At 38.4% G+C, this 10,907-nt stretch overlaps 1 pseudogene; it reads right to left on the bottom strand.

The window, feature by feature from the left end:
- Positions 1–7,252: 7,252 nt before the first annotated feature.
- Positions 7,253–7,352, bottom strand: LOC122096784 (annotated as a pseudogene).
- Positions 7,353–10,907: the final 3,555 nt, after the last annotated feature.

Genomic DNA, 10,907 nt, shown 5'->3' with positions numbered 1-10,907 from the left:
ATTTTCGACATGACAACTTGTACTTCTCATTGTTGCAACGGGTCCACCTGTATCCTTAAACGACTTAGAAATAACAGTGTCATGGACTTTCCAATACTGGCTGGATTCAAACTAAGATTCTCTACATCTCAGCCTCCTCAGAGCTGAGATTACAGTCAGCAGCCACTGTCACTTCCCTTTCTTTCCTTCTTCATTTTTTACTCTGGACAAGCTGACTTCTTAACAGGTCATTCCATTGGTTTGAATTTATAAGTAAACTACCCAATGTTCTTTATAGCTGCTTTCTCTGAGAATGATTTTCTCTCCTCATCTTCTCCTCTTGTCACAGGTTTGCAGCCAAAAGTGAGAAATGAGTGTTCCAGGATTTGGGAGCAAATGTCCACAGGACATGCCAGTTCGGTCACTTAGCATTGAGCTGCAGTAAATTTACTGTCTCAGGATGAGTGGATCGAAAGCTGGAATGATCCTCATGCAGTCTGCAGTGCTCCTTTTGCCTGTAAAATGAACTAATAATTATGAGTGTTTCCAACCTTAAGTATCTAGAACACAATAGAAGCATATTCTAGTTTCTGTTTTTCTCTAGTACCTCTCGAGATTTAGACTAAAGGTTTGTGTGGAGCGGTTCCTTGGCGAATCCCTGAGGAAAGTTGCTTGAATCCTCCTCAGGAGATAGCTGTCCAAAGTCAGCCTGAGCAGGAGGTCTGTGAGCCTCTTTTCTCCAATAAACCACCAGAAAACCAGAAGTGAAGCAGTGGCCCAGAGGGTAGAGCTCCAGCTTTGAGAGAGAAAGCCAAGCAGGAGATACTGGCCAGAGCAGGCAGTAAGGCCTGGGAGGCGATTATGTCCAATTTTTATCGACCAGATGGCTGGAAGTGGAGCTGTGGTGGTGGTAGAGCTTCAGCCTTGAGTAACACAACTCAGAATTGCATAGGGTCCTGAGTTTAAGCCCTGGGATGACCACAAAAAAAATTCAAAGAGAGAAGGCCAAGTTATGTATCAGTGCCTTACCTACTTATGTGTGTATTACCTCCTTGATTACACACAGACCATATGCAATGCTTCTGCTTTTATTTACTGATTTATTTTTCAGAGATGCCTGTTTCACATACTGCATCATAATCTTCATTTCAGGCCCATCACTTTTCTCTTCTAGGGTTCCAGGCCTGTGTCCTTATATGATACACACTTAGGCTCTCAGCAGGGTTTATTTACATTTTATTATTATGAGGCCAACACAGGAACAATCACAAATCTAGCAGGGGAAGACAAGATCAGGTTTCTTAGACGTAACCGGTATTCAGAAAAATTAACTTGGGGACAAAAAATGGCAGCCTACTTATGTAAAAATTACCATTAAGAAAAAGATGAGGGGGTTGGGAATGTGGATTAGAGAGAGAGTGATTGCCTAGCATGCAAGAAGCCCTGGGTTCAATTCCTCAATAGCACATACACAGAAAAAGCCAGAATTGGTGCCGTGGCTCAAGTAGTAGAGTGCTAGAGACAGTGCCCAGGCCTTGAGTTCAACCAAGAACTGGCAAAGAGATAGATAGGTAGGTAGGTAGTTGGGTGGGTAGATAGATGGATAGATAGATAGATAGATAGATAGATAGATAGATAGATAGATAGATAGATAGATAGATAGATAGATAGATAGATAGATACAAAGATGATAGATGAATCTGGTCGTGGATGTCAGGAGGGAAGAAGGGAACAATTAGCAGTCATGAGGCCTTCTGCAGTGTGCCAGGATACCAGCATCGCATTCACATAACCACAGAGCAGGAAGACTGTCTCTCTCCCACTTTTCAGGCAGCTGAGGGTCCCAGAGCCAAGAGGGAAGACCCAGGTTCTAACTAAAGTGCTTGGAGAGAGAAGAGAAATGGCCCTGCCTCTCCTTGGACTGGGGATTAGCATTAATGATGTGCAGAATGAAGGAAGGAGAATGGACTCACCGAGGTAGAAGAAGGGCCTTCAAATCTGGCAGATGAAGAGTGAAAAACCCACTCCTTAAAACCAGAGATCAGGGTTTTCAACTCTGTTCCTCCCCTTCCCCCCCCCCCCCACTCACACACTAAACTGGCTCTCTATTGGTAACCTAAAGATAGCTTGAGGCTCCCTTCACCTGAGGGAGGAAGGTTAATCAGTCATTGTGTGAAGAGGCTGAGAAAAGCCTGACCCTGGTGTAACTCTAACAAATGTTTGAAGTTCTCCTCGCCCCACCCACCCCCTTTCTGGTTGTGTCTGGAATGAATGGTTTTGCAGCTCACTTTCCTGTTGAGTGTGTACATTCTGCTTCCTAATCCTGCAGGCCTTGGTCTCTTCACCTAGCCTGGCTTTTGCAACTATTTTCTGTCCTTCAAATACAGTGTTACAATGGAGTTCTTCCTGCTAACAGGGCTAGGGCTTGGATCCTGAGAACTTCATTTGAACCCAGGATGGGTCAATAATGTTTCTTTCCTGCTTCTATAGCTTGAGAACTCTAAGAACAATTAGAGTGCAAGTAACTTCTCATCACCAAGGGAAACCCAGGAAGCTCTTGAATATCTGACCTTTCAGAAGTGGAAGTCAGAGTGTCATAGACTTTCCTACTCTGGCTGGCTTCACCCTGTGATCTTGAGACCTAAGCTAGGGAGATGGGCGTTAGCTACTAATTTTTTGCTAGGTTCAGAACTGTAATGACATTGTAAGTACAAGTCACAAAGGGCTTGGGAAGCATATTAACCCTTTCAACATTGGACCTTTCAGAACCCTGTAGGACACAAGGTTATAATGCTAGAATCTCAGAGGCTGGGCATATGGATCTACTAAACTTGAACCTTGAGCTCTGACTCCAATTCTCATATACATTAGCGTTCATTTTCCAGAGAATGTTCTCTTAATTAGCAAATAGGAAAAGTACTTTAATTAACCCTCATTTTTTTCCAGTTGTGTGTCTTGAACTCAAGCCTGGGCACTGTCCCTGAGCCCTTCAGTTCAAAGCAAACAGTACCACTTGAGCCACAGTGTCTTTTGGTGATTCATTGAAGATGAGTCTAACAGGCTTTCCTTGCTTAGCCTTTCTTTGAATTGTGGTCTTCAGCGCTCAGACTCCTGAGAAGCTAGTTTTCCAGGTGTGAGCCACCAGCATCTGACCTATTATTTTTGAAAGTCCTGGGGCTTGATCTTAGGGCCTGGGCACTCTCTCTGAGCTTCTTTTTCTCAAGACTAGAGCTCTACCACTTGAGCCACTCCACAGCTTCTGGGTTTTTCTGAGTATGTAGCACCGAGGATTCAAACCATGGCATTCATGCATGCTGAGCGAGCTCCTTACCACTAAGTCACATTTCTTGCCCCACCCTTACAATTTTATCCCTCAACTTGACTATCCTCAAGAAAAGGCCTCTGATCATAAATCATCTAAAGAAATCCCTATAGGAAGGTGTCCAAAGATAAAGAAGACAAAGCTCATCTGTGGGAGAGACTCTACAACATGTGAAGACTGTGACAAATGCTTCCATTTAATTATGTATCATGTTCCAACACTTAATAAAGTACAAATGAAAATGAGTCAATGTCCTAAATTATTGTGAATCATTTTATAATAGATGTAAAACATGTACTAAATATTATGTGTATAATAATACTAAATACAATAAACAATAAATAAAGGAATAAAATAAAAAATAAAATACAAAATCAATAATAAAAATAATAATATGTAATAAACATGCATATGTAAGTATATATCATATATTACACATGTATAGAAATATTTTTTTCCATTGCAGGGCGTTCATTTGGGCCCTCAGAACTCTAGCCTGAATTTGTTTTCCTCAAAGACAGTAAGATTCACCTTCACCCATGGTGCAAAAGAGTTACCTGGAAGGTGAGATCAAATCACAGCAATTACAGAAATACTGGCCCCAGTTCCAAGACAGTGGCTTAATTTTTTAAATGAAAGCAGTTTTGTTCATTCAGTTCTATACAGAACACTTAAAAAAAGCAGTGTAGAATTTTGTACAGCTTTTGACATCCTTACCTTATCCCCAAAGTGCTTCTCTGAGCACTACATTGTTTCTTTTTTGTACATTTTTATTGCAAAAATGTTGTACAGAGGGATCACAGTTACATGAGCAAGGTAATGAGTTCATTTCCTATTGAGCATTGTTGCCTCCTCTTTTGTTTTCTCCCTACCATCCCTTCCCTCCCATCTCCACAACTACTCCCCCTGCTGAGCTCAGTCACTTTTTTTTTATTTTTGGCTTGGCACAGGGTTTGAACTCAAGTAGTGGCAACTCTGCACCTTCCCTCACATTGCTACAGATTTACCAAGACCCTGAGTTCAAATCTCAGGCTAAGGAAGGAAACTGGCAGAAATTCCAAACCAGAGAGCTTTATTTCTTTTTAATTTAGTTAAATAATTAATTAATTTTTTTTATTCTTTCTTTTGCCAACCACACGTCTTGAACTCAGTTCGTGGCAACTCTGACTCAGCTTCCATCACCCTAGGCTGTGGTGCAGTCTCTGGACCCATAGCCAATCCTGGGATCCTAGGCCCTGAGGGTTTGCAGGAAGAATAAAAAGTAGGATACCACAAAAAGTGGCAAGCTTCAGAGGGCTGGGGTATTATGTCTTTTTCTTTGCACAGTGGGTCTGAATGACAAGGCTGCAAAGTGGACATGACCTGCCATTGCTCATCCATGCAAGGCAAGCACTCCACCACTGAGCCACTTTCTATTTTCTCATTCCTAGAAGAAGCTGCACATAAAAACAACACTGATCTTCATTTTCAGTCTGTACCTTTGAATACGGAGGAACATCTTTCCTCTGCTCTCCATCAATTACCTACTTTCCAGTTAGAATGACTTGGAATAATAAAAATGGAAAAAGAGAAAATAAATCATCATGAAAATAAACAGATGCAGAAAATTCACTGTATTTTTCTCACAAGTTCAACCATTATAAACTATTGGGGAAATACAGGGACACCTTATTCTCACTGGCACTGAAAGTCTCTAGTTAGGCAATTCTGATGAAGATAAGGAACAAAATGAAAAAGTGAGGAATCGTATCAATTGCAAGAAAAAAAATGGAGTAGGATCCAAGCAAATTTCTTCTTTGGGCTGCTGAAAATAATCGGCTTACTTGAGTGTGGTGACTACTTTCCATAAAGGCCACTCATGTGAATACTAGGGATGACAATGAATATACCCCTCTTCATCGGGAAGCCTACAGTGGACACTTAGATATTGTCCATGAGTTGGTGCCTCAAGCAGCAGATATTCATGCAATAATTGTTAATGGCTGGACACCCCTGCGCAGTGGTTACTCGTGAAATAATACCAGTGTGGCGTCTTTCTTACTTCATCATGATGCAGATACCAATGCCCAAACTAAATGCCTCTTGACTCCCTTGCATCTTGCTGCTGGGAATATAGATAGCAAAGATACACTGGATCTCCTTCTGTTGAACCATTATATCAAACCAGGTCTGAAGAACAACTTGGAAGAAACTGCCTTTGATATTACCAAAAGGATAAGTATGTATCACTACCTCTTTGAAGTTGTGGAAGGCTGTACAAATTGTTCTATTCAGTTGTAATGGTTTGGTTGTTTCTTTTCTCTTTTTTTTTCTTTTTCTTTATTTTTTTTGTTGAGTTTTATTATTTTATTGTGAAAACACCATACAGAGGGGTTAAAATTACATGGGCAAGGTAATGAATACATTTCTTATCAAGCATTGTTGCCTCCTCCTTTATTTCCCCTTCCCATACCTTCTCATCTCCCCCCACTCCCCTCCCCCCTCATTACTCCTCCTCCCAGGCCAAAGTCGTAAAGTTCGTTTTTCTACATGACGTCTTATATATCTCATTGTTGCAATGGGTCAACCTGTATCGCTATTTAAACAATTTGTTTTTTCCCTTCCCCTCCACAAATCATACCAACATCAAATACAATGAAAGCAGGGATTATACGGGGGGGGAGGGACATACAAAGCAACAAAGAAATCATCTTATAAATATGTTAGAAACAATCACAAGAAAGAAAAAAATACATTTGAATCCTTATCTTGGGGTTCATTTCACCTAACATCAACTTATCTGACCATTTCTGATTGTCTCAGACATATACTAGTTACAAATAAGGGAAACTATGGGATCTATGTTTCTTGGGGCCTGGCTTACTTCAATATAATTTTTTCCAAGTCTTTCCATTTCCTAACAAATGGGGCACTGACATTCTTTCTGAGGGAGGAATAAAATTCCATTCCATAGAATTCTATTTTCTTAATCCATTCATCTACTTAGGGGCATCAAACAAGACCATACAAAAGCTACCAAAACAACTATGTTTATTGCAGCATTATTTAGCATAGCTAAGATATCAGTTACGTTTCTTAAACATCAAAATGCCAGTCCACTCTTTGTGTCCATACAAAATATTTTCAGAATTCAAATAACAACAATATCTTACTGTAAAAATTCCGTGGAATTTTTCCAAGTGAATTGCCTGACTTTGATGTCAAATGTATTTGAGTTGTTTGTGTACATCTACAATGATTTCTGCAGAGTTTGTGATTTTTTAATCAGAAATAATTTGATCTTATCTGTTGAAATGAGTAGTACAGAAACTAAAGATATTTCTGCTTCTTGTCTGAAAAAAGTATATTTTAAAATATTCTATATTCTGTGTTTGCATAATATCCATAATCTATTTCATTCTTTCCTAGATATACTTTACATTCAACATTGTTTTATAATATATGTATTCATTAATAAATGTGTCCTTTCAGATTGTATTTCATATAGAAAATTTAAGATTATTTTTTTTCTAGGTTCTTTTTTTTTGGTCCAGTCGTGGGCCTGAACTCTGGGCCTGGACGCTGTCGCTCAGCTCTTCAGATCAAGGCTAGCGCTCTACAACTTGAGAAACAGCACCACTTCCGTTTTTTTTTTCTTTTTGCTTATGTGGTGCTGAGGAATCGAACCCAGGGCCTCAAGCATGCAAGGCAAGCGCTCTACCACTGAGCCACCTTCCCAGCCCCTTTTTCTAGGTTCTTATAGTAGTATATTTTTTTTTTGATAAAATGACAATGTTAACTAATTTCAAAAGTTTTGTAAAGGTTATTCCATGTAAAGGCCTTTCTAAGGTGAATATTTAATACACTGATGTCAAACTAATGTTTAATTCTAACACTTGCATATATTGTTACACTTGTAATTTTGTAATCAACTTTTAAATAACTGTTTTTCATTTCTGCAACTGAAGAATGAAAAATATGGAATTCTTCACGAATTTTCATATTATCCTTGTGCAAGTGTCATGTTAATCTCTGTATTGTTGTAATTTGGGTATACGTGCTGCTGAAGCATGTAGTATCCTCTAAATTTAAGTAGTTAATGATGCAATTTTTATATAGGCTTATATCCTTGGGTGCCTATTTGTAGCAAGGAAACCTTATTGTTCCTAACAATACTATTGATCTTATTTCCCTAAAATAATGTGTATAGTGGGAAAAAAATTATATTGTTCGGTCGATTGCTCACATTTGCATTTTTTGTCAATGACAATTTTAAGTCTTTTTCATTTTAGATTTGATCATACTTTGAAGCACTTATAGCTAGGTCCTAAGGTGATGACTTTTTCAAGTACTTATTTACGTAAATGAGTTAGCTTTGTGGAGCTAATAGATTCAAAGTAAGCCTTGCTTAAGAGCTACTTCTAAACTTCTGCAGCTGAAATTTTCCCAAATGAGGTCTTACTGGCACAAATGTCTACCCTTTATCCTTCTTCCACGTAGGAACATACCAACCAGAATATCCTACCCTGACAGCATAGTTTGTCTTACTAGAACAAAACTAGTCTTCGTTACAAGGGATCATAGAGAGATGAACAGTTCAGACAGAACTGTTCAGACTAGAAGGTATTTTATCAAAATTTAAGTGTTTATTATACCTACCATTTCAAAAGTAGCTAACGCCAAGGTGAAAAAATTCTTCATATGCGTGATTTCCTGATGTCTGGCCTGTCTACCTTCCAACCAGGCAGGAACTTACAGTACTTCCTTTCTATCACCAAATATTTCCATAGCTCCAGGAGAAGTCCATGTTTCTCCTCATTATTAGGCCTTAAATTGGTAATGTTTTAATCACAGTGTTTCCTCTTGCCTCCAGGCTTTAAATCTACAAATGGTAAAGCTTTAGGTCTAACTCTACCTAACACTGAGGTACAGATAATGCAATAATACTTTAAAACAGAGTTGTCTTTGATACCCTAACCACAACAGAACAATGCAAAACATGTGCCCTTTTTATTATATTACATATAGTTATATATTTTATATTTATATGTGCTGATTTCATATTTCACACAGTGAAACTTAGTAGAATTAATTGATAATTTGACAAATAAATTGATAATTATTTATTCCAATAAAGAGAATTGGAATATAAATAATTAGGTTTAGAATACATACTAGAATATAAAAAGTATCAATGTAATGTCTTCACTATAAACTTGTGATACCTTCTAAGTGTTCTTGTTCTTCTGAATTCACATGGAAAAAAAAATGTTTTCCTCTAATCTATAAGGGATTTTACTCTGCTGCTCTGTTTATTGTTTTAACTCACTGGTTCCAAAATGTTTTTCTCCATATTTCTGAAGCATTCCTATTGATTATACCCAAATTTTTCTGATATGATGTATAAAAGATATTATTCTTCTGCAAGATATATGGGTCCTAGGATCCTATGTCCCAGTTACCTGCATCATCAGATAACAGGGTCAAGACTTCTCAACTAGGCCCAGGCAACATGCCAACAGAAAGTAATTGAAGAGTCATGTCAATTTCTCATTTCCTATAATATTTCAGGGCCCCAATTCCTTGAGAAACAGGAATTAGCAGTAAGCAATAGTGAAATGCAAGTCAACTTAAAATGAAGGATGAGATCACAAAATCTAAGAGAAAGTACTGCAATTCAAACTTTCAATTTACAGATGACCAGCCCATATGAGTTAACAAAATCACAAAGTGTCACAAGATTATTTTTAATACCCCTCCCCTAATGATTAATGAAAGATTTCAGTCCAGCATAAGTGGGCCAGCAAAATAGCTCCTGGAAGGATAGATCCACAATTGGTCTATTAAGGCCAGGAAAACTTGACTTAGAAGTCAAATGTAATTCAGAAAAAAACATTAATTGAGAAGATCCTTAGTGCTTAATAACACCGTGAGATGTACAAGTTGTCATGTCGAAAACAAACTTTACAACTTTGGTGCTGGGGGCGGGGGGGGGGGGGGGGGGGGGGGGGGGGGAGGGGGGGAGGATCGGGTCGGGGGGCAGGGGGAGGATGCCAAGGGATGGGAAGGGGAAACAAAGGAGGAGGCAACAATGCTTGATAAGAAATGTACTCATTACCTTGCCCATGTAATTTTAACCCCTCTGAACAGTATTTTCACAATTAAAAAAAACACTGGTACTTCAGTAAAACTTGATTCTGTGGTATAAAAATGTTGTCATTCTCAAAATATTTAATCTCCTGAAAGTGTATTCTTTCTCTTTTTTTTTTTTACATTTCTTTTTTTTGGGGGGGGGGATCTGGTTGTGGGGCCTGAACTCTGGGCCTGGGTGCTGTCCCTCAGCTCTTCAGCTCAAGGCTAGAGCTCTACCACTTGAGCCACAGCACCACTTCCGGCTTTTTTTCATTTTGCTTATGTGGTGCTGAGGAATCGAACCCAGGGCCTCAGGCATGCAAGGCAAGCGCTCTAACACTGAGCCATCTTCCCAGCCCCCACTGTATTCTTTTTCAAATAATCTTTGAAAAATCAAATTCGCAAACCAGGCGATAGTGGCTCACGCATGTAATCCTAAATACTCACGAGGCTGAGATCTGAGGATCACGGTTCAAAGCCAGCCCTGGCAGGAAAGTCCGTTAGACTCATCTCCAATAAACCACTCGAATATCAGAAGTGGCACTGTGGCTCAAGTGGTAGAGTGTTCGCCTTGAGCTCAAGAGCGCAGGGACAGTGCCCAAGCCCAGAGTTCAAGCCCCATGACCTTCTAAAAAAAATTCACATTCACCAAAATAACATTTGACAAATAGATGATACTTAGTGGCAATAGAGTTACAATAGAGTTGATTTGTTTACCCAGCACTAATGCCAATCAGGTTCAACCATTCATTAAACTGTAGAAATAGTGCCACCCACCATTTGTGTTGTTCATTAGATGCCTTCCAAAATTTGTTAAATATACCAGCCTCCCATATTTCAAACCCAAACGTTAGCTAATAAAGTAAATTTCATCATTTAATAAGGTACATTTTAAAAAGTCACAAATAGTTGCCTTATAATATGTTATTTTATGTTTTCCCTATCTGTCTAACATAGTAAGTCTTGAATATGGGTACTCATCAGAGATATGACAAACATAAAATCTGTCTTCTATTTCTATCATATTCCTCTATAATAGTACATTTTAATTTTCTTTTTTCAAAACTTAAATGTAGTAGAAAATATTATCCCATGTAAAATTAAATGATCACACACCATTGTACAAAGCCATTTATAAAAATTGGTAGTTTGGAATACATTCTAAACCATTTTTAAACTTTCTTGTTGACTAAAGATTAATCTTCCAAATGGATGAGAATTAAATCATGTCTAGGTGCTTCACGCCTCCAGTCTTGCAAATTATTATTGCAGATGAATGAATTATGGAAATATAAGCTGACATAAGTTCAAGTATATGCAGGATTGAAACTCCATGGAATGTATATAAACCTTTCAAACTTTTAACAGACAGTTTAACAGAATGACTATCAGGAAGTTGAAACCAGAATGGAATAATAGTAAATACATAGAATGAATGAAAAATAGAATAAGGGGCAAGTTCAGCTAGAATATCAATGTACACATGTGATAAAGA

The sequence above is a fragment of the Dipodomys spectabilis genome, unplaced genomic scaffold, assembly GCF_019054845.1.
Source record: "Dipodomys spectabilis isolate Male_0828 unplaced genomic scaffold, ASM1905484v1 ptg000388l, whole genome shotgun sequence".
NCBI lineage: Eukaryota > Metazoa > Chordata > Mammalia > Rodentia > Heteromyidae > Dipodomys > Dipodomys spectabilis.
Note: the sequence above shows the minus strand (reverse complement) of the source record. Positions and strands in the feature narration are given on the sequence as shown.